Source organism: Monodelphis domestica, chromosome 8 (assembly GCF_027887165.1).
Source record: "Monodelphis domestica isolate mMonDom1 chromosome 8, mMonDom1.pri, whole genome shotgun sequence".
Lineage (NCBI taxonomy): Eukaryota > Metazoa > Chordata > Mammalia > Didelphimorphia > Didelphidae > Monodelphis > Monodelphis domestica.
Genome location: NC_077234.1, coordinates 99,131,426 through 99,141,856, shown reverse-complemented (window position 1 = coordinate 99,141,856; position 10,431 = coordinate 99,131,426).

Sequence of the window (10,431 nt, the reverse complement as noted above, 5' to 3'; positions counted from 1 at the left end):
GTTTATTTAATAACACAGAAAAGATTTTCTCTGAGGATACAACATTCACTCATGTGATCATCACAGGTCACCTTCCCTGTAAAATCTGCCACTGGGGTACTTCTAATCAGAAGGGTTTGTCAAACCTAAGGAGCACTAGAACCCTAGGATTTTTATTCTTTAGGACAGTGTGAAGTCACATCAACAAGGTGAGTTGTAGCCCCCTTGGACCAATTTAATATCCAAGATAGTTTCATTGCCTTCTTTTTTTTAACGCCTACTTTCCATCTTAGAATCAATACTGTGTATTGGTTCCAAGGTAGAAGAGAAGTAAGGGTCAGGCAATGGGGGTGGGGGTGGGGGTAAAATGACTTGCCCAGGGTCACACAGCTAGGAAGTATCTGTGGTCATATTTGAATCCAGGACTTCCCATCTCTAGTCCAGGCTCTCCATCTACCTTCTTAGGGAAAATTTAGCCTATCCTTGATTTAGTAGGTCCTACTAAATCCTTCATTTTACAGATGAGCAACTAAGAACCAGAAGTTAAATGATTTGCCTACCCTTAGACTCTGCCATCTGGCATCGACCCTTTCTTCTCCCAATAGAAGGAATCCTACTAGACAGGGACAGAGCCAAAGTCAACGTGTTCCTCACAGAAGAGGCCAAATCTGGCCAGACTCTCATCATTCTGTCTCCAGCTTTAGTACCTCTTCCTTAACAGGACAACAGTGCTGACAGGTCAAGTTTTCTGCCCTGGAAAAGCTTCCACTACCATGCTCTAGTTCCCTCTCTGCTCAAGAATCATGAAAGTCTTCATGAACTTCGAGGACTTCAGGGTCAAAGAAGGTAATAATTGTCACACATGATACAATAATCATGAGATAATAATGGGAAAGTGCTCCACACTGTGACTGGCACATAGTAAGGACTATATAATGTTAGCTATTATTATTAGATATTATAGGAGCTGGGGCAGCAAGGTGGAGTAGTAGGTAGTATAGCCAAGTCTTAGAGTCAGGAAGATTCAACTTTGTGAACTCAAATCTGGCTTCTGATGCTACCTGTGTAACCCTGAGCAAGTCACGTAACCTGTTTTGCTTCTGTAAAATGAATAGAGAAGGAAATGCAAAGCATTCCAGTATCTTAGTCAAGGAAACTCAAAATGGGGTCAAGAAGAGTGGGATGTGACAGAACGACAATGACAGGACCTGAATGTATTGTATCATCAGATTGGCATAGTAGATAAAACACTGGTCTTGGAGTAGAAGACTCAGATCTAATTCCTGCCTCTGACATCGTTTAGCTATTTGACCATGATCTAGTCATGTCTTCATTGTTGTCATCCTCGTTATCATCATCCTCGTTCTCATCCTTGTCATCCTTGTCGTCACTAGCATCTATGTAATATTTTAAGGTTTGCCAAGCCCTTTACAAATATCATCACATTTTATCCTCACAATAACCCTGGGAGGTAGGTACTGCTATTATCCCCATTTTGCAATTGAACTTGAAATGAAAAAAGGTATAGGAACTGCCCAGAGTCATATAACCAATGAGGTGAGGCAAGATGCAAACTCAGCTATTGTATGTTCAAGGGTTTTACAAAGGACTCTGTATAGTTTTGAGGTGCACCTAGAATATCACCTCCAATGACTTTACATGTACTTATAATTCTGACATAATAGATTTATTCCTTCCAATCAAAGCATTGTATCTTGAGGAGGAAACCTCCATTAAAATTCAAGTACTCAGAAAAGAAAGTATATCAAGACTTTATCAGACCTTAACCCTTTAATGCAGAAATAATTATCTCTCCTTGAAAGACATTGAGAAGGGGAGGTGGCTCAATAGAAGGGAGGGAGGGAGGGAGAAAGGAAAGAAGGAAGGAAGGAAGGAAGGAAGGAAGGAAGGAAGGAAGGAAGGAAGGAAGGAAGGAAGGAAGGAAGGAAGGAAGGAAGGAAGGAAGGAAGGAAGGAAGGAAAGGGAGGAAAGAAAGGTAAAAAGAAGACTCCTGAGTCAATGGAACACAAGATGCTCACATTTTATTGGGAGAATGATTGATAGGTCAATTCATCAACAAGTATTTCTTAAGTACCTACTATGGACACACTCTAAGCTAGATACTGGGGATATAAATACAATGAATGGAAGAATGCCTACCCACAAGGAGATTACATTTTAATCAAGTCTGAAGCTTGTCGACTAGACTCAATAAGCACCAAAAGGTATTCTGATAAATTATATCTGTTTGTGTTTCCTGTTGGGAACAAATTTACAGGGGTTACTACAAACTGCCAATTTCCCTGGCCTGCCACTCTCTCTGCAGCTTTCGCCCACTCTCTGGGTTCTGTTATCAAATGAGTCCAGAAGGACATTGCTTATTTTGAAAATGACATGTTCAGCGTTATTAATACATTCCAAATATTAAAATTTTTGTCTAAGCACTGGGAAAATGATACTAGGACCATAATTTAGGAAGACCAGGTGGCTAATGAATACTTGGTGCCCAGGAATGTCTTGATTCCTCTGCCCTCCTCTTCCAATTAACAAGAGCGTTGATGATCTCGGGATTGTTTCTAGCCAGCTGGGATAAATCAGCCTTTTGGCAGCTGCCCAAATGATGTATTTTAAGGGCACAGTCCATGCAGCTCTCTATTGCAAGGCAATTGGGGCCATTGTGTATGCATATGGATTAAGTTACTGTGCAGGCATTCTATCTACTTGTTTAGCACCCTGTGGGTTGGCACTCAATAAATATTCAGTAATAATAAAGAGGAGAAAAGGTCTAATAGCCCCTCATAATGGTTCTCTCTCCTCATATTTCTCTATTCCTAATTTTTCCCCTTTCCAACAAAAAAAAGAAGCAAAACGGTCAGTCCCAGGTACTGTCCCCACTCCTTTGCCTGTGCTAGAACCGATGGAGCTAACAGTGTCTGTTGCTCACAAAGGGAGCATGCTGAAGGTGCCAGACAGTAGTGTCAGAGTGGACTTGGACACAGAGAACCTGGCAGCATTCTTACAAGGGCAGGAAAATGATCAGCCTGGTCCTCTTTCCCTGGAGATCGTAGTGATTAGAAATGATGAAGGCTACATTTGGTCTAGTTACACAATTAACCAGATGAGCTGCTCTAATGAAAGCCCAGTCTGAAATGCAATATGTGGGTTCAGATCACAATTGTTCTGACACAAACAACCTCTAGACACTCCTGAATAATCTTTTCCAATACCCTGGATTAGACTGCAAATAAGTAGCAGATTTTGTATTCATCCATTCATTTAGTGATTCAAATATATATATATATATATATATATATATATATATATATATATATATATATATATGTTAAGCACCTACTATGTTCAATATAGACAGGAAATCATTGTGAAATCATAAGGAGTACTGGTCTAGAAGTCAAAAAGGCCCAGATTCAAATCCCATTTCTGATTCATGCTTGCTATGTGACCATGGGCTTCTCTTATTTTAAGCAATTCTCTAAGACTATAAACTACAGATTGGGAGTCAATCTATCTGAGTGGAGGGACGAATTCCCTAGATGAATGAAATCACAAGTCTAGACCTTTTCACTACTACCAAACAACAAAAAAAAAAGTTCAATGCACTCTACTAGGGAGATTTATTGTTTTTCAGTTGTCTCTGACTCTGCATTACCCCATTTGGGGTTTTCTTGGCAAAGATACTGAAGTGGTTTCCTTCTCCTGTTTGTTCCCATTTTACAGATGAGGAACTGAGGCAAAGAGGAGTTAAGTGGCTTGCCCAGAGTCACACAGCTAGCATCTGAGCCAGTTTTGAAGTCAGATTTTCCTGATTGCAGGCCCAGCACTCAGCTACCCTGTATTAGGAGAATACAGAGTCATATAAAGCCAGTCTCTGCCCTCCAAGAGCTCACCCTAGAATGAGGTTTTGAAGCAGGTAAATAAATAGTGTGACAGATAGAAGCAGCTTTTGAAATTTAAAGTTCCCACTTCTTTATGTAACAGATAAACTCGGGCTTAGACATTATAAGTGATTTTTCAAAGCATTTTTCAGTCATTGAACCTTCAGTTCAATGAGCTGAAGAAATGGAGGCAGACCTAATAGAGGATGTGGCAGAAAAGGGCTTGAAAAAAAAGGCTGAAAGATTTTCAGTTACTTCTTGTGAGGGAAAACCCCAAGGAAGAAATGATTAACACACACAGTTGCTTTCCTATTTTTGCATTTTCACCTCTTCTTCTCTCCCAGCTTTGCCCACAGCACCCAGAGTCCTGGGACAGCCATGGCTACCACCATGTCTGGCTTCTGGGAGCTCTGCCTAGTTAACTTAGCTTTAGACTATGTCAGTGATGGTGAACCTTTTAGAGACCATGTGTCGTGCCTCACCAAGTGCCAGGTACACCTGTTCCCTTACTCCACAAAGGGGAGGGAGAAAGTGTTCCCTTTGGGCTGCTGGGCAGAGGGGTGGGGGATGTGGAAAAATGTTGTCAAGAATGGTGGAGAGGGGAAGGGTAGACTCTCTGCCTTTCTAGTAATGAAGGGGGAGGTGCACATGCCCTCGGAGAGAATTCTGAGTGCTGTCTTTGGCACACATGCCATAGGTTCACCATCATTGGACTACACCATATTTTTGCCCCCTTGGTTCAGTAGAAACAACGCAAAACATTTTTCAAAAGAAACTAGGAAACTAAGAATAAAACCAAATATATTTTAAAAAACTCAAATTGGTTTAATGAACACAGATGTCTTTTTATAGTTTAACTAGTCTAGCCTCAATTTTACTTGGATTACCCAGGCTGCTGGTCAAAAAGTCCAAGCTTCAGTTCTATCTCACCCCTTAAACCCTGCCTCAAGACCAATGTAGTTAGGAAACTGGTATAAAAAATGATTTGGGGAGGCATTGCCTCAAGAACTAGTAGAATTTCCAGTCCCTTCCAGAATCAGATTGTTTTCCTCTCCATCAGTCCTAGACCAGAGTGTATTCTCCTTCTGTAGCCAAGCAGATTCATGTACCTCAACAAAATGTCCATGGCTCCATCCGTCAGCTCTGAGAAGGCAGAGACAATGTCTTTTTTGAAAGAAAAGAAGCAGTCAAATTACAGTGCCAAATGAGCCAGTCCTGGGGTCAAGAAGACCTGGTACATTCTAGCTGGGAGAACCTGGGCGAGTCAGATAATCTCAGCGTTCCAGACAATTCTCAAATTGCTGGTCTGTAATGGTGGAGAGAATTTCCACATCAGGATGTTGCACACACACACACACACACACACACACACACACACACACACACACACACACCATCAGTCAGCAATCTGCAAAACAAATATTGGATTAATAGAAATAAGTAGCTCTGGCCAGTCATTGTGAAGAACTTCACATAGTTACAGATGCCACATATTAGGAAAGACCCTGTAGAGTGTTGAGAAGGTAAGTAGGATGCCAGAAGGATTCAGGATCTTGTCATAGGAGAATCCACTAAAGGACTTGGGGATGTTTAGCTGAAAGAATAGAAGATTTAGGGGGAATCTCTTGGCCACCTTCAGGTACTTGAACGACTTGTCAGTGGAAAGAGGGGTGATACTTGTTCTGCTTTGAGCCTGAGGGGAATAAAGAAACAATGGGTGGAAGCTACAAAGTAGAAAACATTTAATATAGTGCTTACTCTAAGCCCTTTGCAATTATTATCTCATTTGATCCTCACAACAGCTCTGAAATACCTGACAAGTGCTCTCATTCCCATTTTGCAGATGAGAAAACTGAGGGCAACAGAGATAAAATGACTTGCCCAGAGTGTCTGAGGTCAAATTTGAACCCAGATCTCCATGACTCCAGGTCCAGCCATATATCTATCTAGGTGCCTCAGAACTTAGGCTTGGTAAAAAGAAATACTTCCTAGCAATTGAATCTATTCAAAAGTGAAATGGGTTGTCTTAGAAAGTATGAGCTCCTTCTTGTTGGAAACCTTTAAAGAGAATTCTCATTGTAAGAATTGGACTAGCTAGACAGCCGCTGAGTTCTGTTCATTCACAAATCCAGGACTGAATCATCTTACCTTTAAAATCAGCTCTCCTTCCCCATTTCCTGATTTCTTCTAGTCATCCAGGCTCCCCACTTCCTTCCACCCCTCTCACCACCACCACCCCAACTCCATCAACATACGGTAGAGCATGCACCCCAATTCATCTTCAAGCTCCAGTCATCCTTCTTTCTGGAGTTTTCTTTCATCTGGTTCTTCCTTTCTATTCCATTCCAACCATCCACCACTCAGATGCCAAAATAACTTTCCTAAAATGGAGATCTTGACCATAGCTCCACTCAATAAACTCTAGTGGCTCCCTATTGCCTCCAAAATCAAATATGAAATCATCTGCTTGGCACTGAAAGCTCTTGACAAAGCTTTAAAGCGCTTCACCACCTGGTTGCTTCCTACCTGGACAGTCTTCTAAAACTTTATTTCTTTCTACAATCTAGATATGCTTATCTACTTGCTATTATTCTGACAACACAGTATCTTGTGTCTACCTTGTATATTTGCACTGACTGTCACCCATGCCTAGAAGGGTCTACTTCCTCACCTAGGCCTTAGGAGTTTCCCTAATTATCTTCAAGACTCAGTTTACCTTCTAAGGGGTAGGGAGAGGGCTAAATAAAATTAGCTAATTAATTTTTAAAGTAATTAAATTAATTTTAAAAGTTAATTAAAAAGTAATGTTAAAAATAAATAAGTTTATGACCAAAATAGTTTGGAGGTTTTGTTACATGTAATCATAAAAGATAAAATATTAAAAAATTTTAAATTTAAATCTAAAAATCTAAGTATTTTATATAAAAATTTATATAGTTATATGAATACATATAGATATAAATTTTAAATTATTTGAATATTTTATCTTCAGTTATTATTAAATATATAAATATTTTTAAGTATATAACTATATTTTCATATTCTATTTTTAATTTAAACTTTGAGTATTTTAAATATTAATGTATTGAATACTTCTTTAGGAGGGCTTTTTCTGTTCTCCCTCTTTAATGCCTTCCCTATAAGATTGGCTTGCATTTATATTATATATAGCTTACAGAGGAAGCTAGGTAGCCCAATGGATGGAACAATAGGCCTCTAGTCAGAAAAATGTGAGTTCAAATCTAGCCTCAAGACACTTACTTTAAGCAAATAGTTTAACTAGTTTGCCTCCTCTATGAAATAGGGATAACAATGATACCCACTCCCTAGAATTGTTGTATGAAGACTGTAAAAATTAACATTAAATCTTAACAATAAAATATTCTATTTTAAGGGATTTATTTATTAATTATTAGAAGTAAAGTAATAAAGAGGATACCAAATAAAGACCACGTGCCCATGGCTGATTAGCCATTTCAAAATCCCTGCATTTAGCTTACCACCACCACCATGTTTGCTGCATCAAGCCAAAGAGAGGCAGAGCCTCAATGTCCACTGACTTTATCCTCTGTCTACAAGAAGTACATAATGATAGGAAGTCAGTGGGCTCCTGGGAAATGTAGTTCTTTCTTAGGGTAACAGATTTTCAATTACACATTTCCCCTTGATGATTAATTTGGGGGGGGCTAGTCTCCCCAATTAAATCATTTAACATAATCAACTTTTAAATTACAGTAATTTAGGGATAAAAGGGAAAAGAACAAAACTAATGATTTCTAGGTGCATTGACAAAAAACCAGTTAGGGGACAGTCCCCTTTGGCATAAGAATATACATACAAAACAAATGCATTCAACCCCACCCAGTTCAGATCACCACATCCCAAAGTTCATTCTTGATCTTCTCCTGCAGCTTGTGGTCTGGAGGCATCTTCATGGTGCCTTCTCCAAAACAGTTCACTTTCTGGATTCGGAGAGGTAGCATGTTTCCTATCCTAAAATGACTCTCATACAGAATTTAAACTTTGCATTTTAGAATAATAATAGTAATAATACAAGATCAAATGAAATCATGATTGTAAAGGGCTTAGCACAGTGCCTGGCACAGAGGAAGCACTCTATAGCTATTAGCTAATAATTAATTACATGTTGTCTCCTTCATTAGGAAGTCAGCTACTTGAAGGCAGGGATGGTGTTTTTGCTTTTCTTTGCATACACCCTTAGCACAGATCTTAGCTTGCCCCCAGTTGCCTAGTCCACAGCAGGGAAATAAATAAAATAAAAATATTAAATAATATCATTTATTAAAATAAAGTACCTCCACAATCTGGACCTCGTCTGCTTTCCAGGTTTATTTCCCACCCTTCCATAGCACTGGGTTACTAATAAATGTTTGTTGCCTGATTGACTGACTACTACCACTCTACATGGGGCCTTTCTCATGTCAGGACTCCACTCTTACCCATCTACCCAATCCAATCCATAATCCATCTGGCACACGCACGCACACACAATTATAGATAAATAGAACATTTGTTAAGCACTCATTTCATTATTTATTGTCATTACTGAAGACAATAAAAATAATGACCAAAATGTGCTTCCCAAACACAGCCTCCTCTGTGACTTCCTCTGTTCCTTCCCGTGTCCAGCATTCATTTGTCACTTAGTTAAGGTTTCTCAGATGCTACTTCACATGGCTGGTGGTGGTGCTGCCTCATCCGCCTGATTGCGCCTCAGGAGGAGGTGGCGAGCCTGGATACAGGTGCAAAAAGTCTATAACAAAACTGGATCCAGTTCTGACGATCCTTTACCATTCATAGTGTTCTCCCGCATCGGATTTTGTTTGAATCTCACCAGGACCCCAGGAGCTAAGCTGGCCAGGTGTTATCATTACCCAAACAGAAGAAACTGAGATAGGAATGAGTGACTTGCCTAAGGTCACTGGGAGTAGAGCCCAGGCTTCTTAGAACCTTCCTAAAGCACTTCTTGGGGGATAATAATAATAATAATAATAATAATAAAAACAATAATATCTGGCATTTATAGGGTATTTTAAAGCTTGTAAAACACTTTATATGTTACCTCATTTGATATCACTATTCTACTCAAAAATCTTGAATGGTTTCCCATTGCTTACCTAATAAAAACAACTATTATAAAATAATACAATATATTATAACTAAAAGCCTAATATTAAAGGACCTCCACAGGAACAGCGAGGTGGCTCTGGTTCAAATCCGGCTTCAGATATTTCTTAGCTCTGGTACCCAAGGTGAGTCACCTAAGCCCAGCTGCCCACCCTGCTGTTCTTCTGCTCTTCAATACTTAGTATGGAGTCTACCACAGAAGGGAAGGGCTGTTAGAAAAAATAAAATAAAAACAGAGAATATCCACAATCTGAACCTTGTCTGCTTTTCAGGTTTATTTCCCACAATTTTATTATGTGACTCCTTTTTTGCAGCCATTCTGTATGACAATAAGCATTTATTCTGTTTTTTTTTTTATTCTATTTTATTTTTAGGTCCACATTTTCTCACTCCCACTCTCTCACCCCCTCCCCTTTGGGAAAGCAAGAAAAACAAAACCCTTTACAAACATGTATAGCAGAGTAAGTACTCAAATTGGCAGTGTTTTCTTCAGCACACACACACACATGCTTTAAACTATAGTCTGGAGTCAGCTGGGTGGCTCAGTTGGGGAGAGATGAGAGGTCCTGGATTCAAATCTGACCTCAGATACTTCCTGGCTGTGTGACCCTGGCCAAGTCACTTAACCCTCCATTGACTGGCCCTTAGGGCTCTTCTGCCTTGGAACCAATCACAGTATTGATTCTAATATGGAAGGTAAGGGTTTAAAAAAAAGAAAGAAAACGATAGCTAGGTTGCAAGCCTGGAAAGGTGGTGTTGCCTGCAGGTTGTGGGAGGAGGGGGTCAGAAGAGTTTAGATCTGGATCTGGATCTGGAAAGATAGCCACATTTCTCAGCTGACTTCCCTGTGGCCCTTCTTTGGCCATGTTGCCCCTCTCTGTCTGGACTCCCCTCATCGCCTCTCTTTCCCAATCTATTACCATCCAAGCCCTTCCAAGGTCCTGTTCAAAGGTGACTTCCAGAATGAAGTCGCGGATTCCTCCCAGCGGAAAGGAGGATCCCTCCCAACCTCTGCCAGCGGAGGGTGAGATCTTTCTTAGGATTTTGTTATCTAGGTCGTCTGGGCACCCGATTATCTGTTCCGGGAGAGAATGTGCTTCTGTAGTACCCTCACCACCTCGCATCGGGCTTTGCACACAGCTGGTGCTCCACAAATGTTTATGGACTGAATCATTTTCCACACACAAGACACTTGTGGTGAGGCTCTTGGAGTCACACTGGATGATACTTTCAAAAACGAAAAACCTCATCAGTTTCAAGGGGTTGGGTTGGGGCACTTGGGTGGGGGTGGGGTTACTTTCTAGACACTCCGCACGTTTCCGGGCCTTCGCGGACTCCTGTGCACCTCTTCCTCCTCTGAAACTAGAAGGTCTCTATGCTGCCCCCAAAGGCCTGCGCTTAGGTTCTT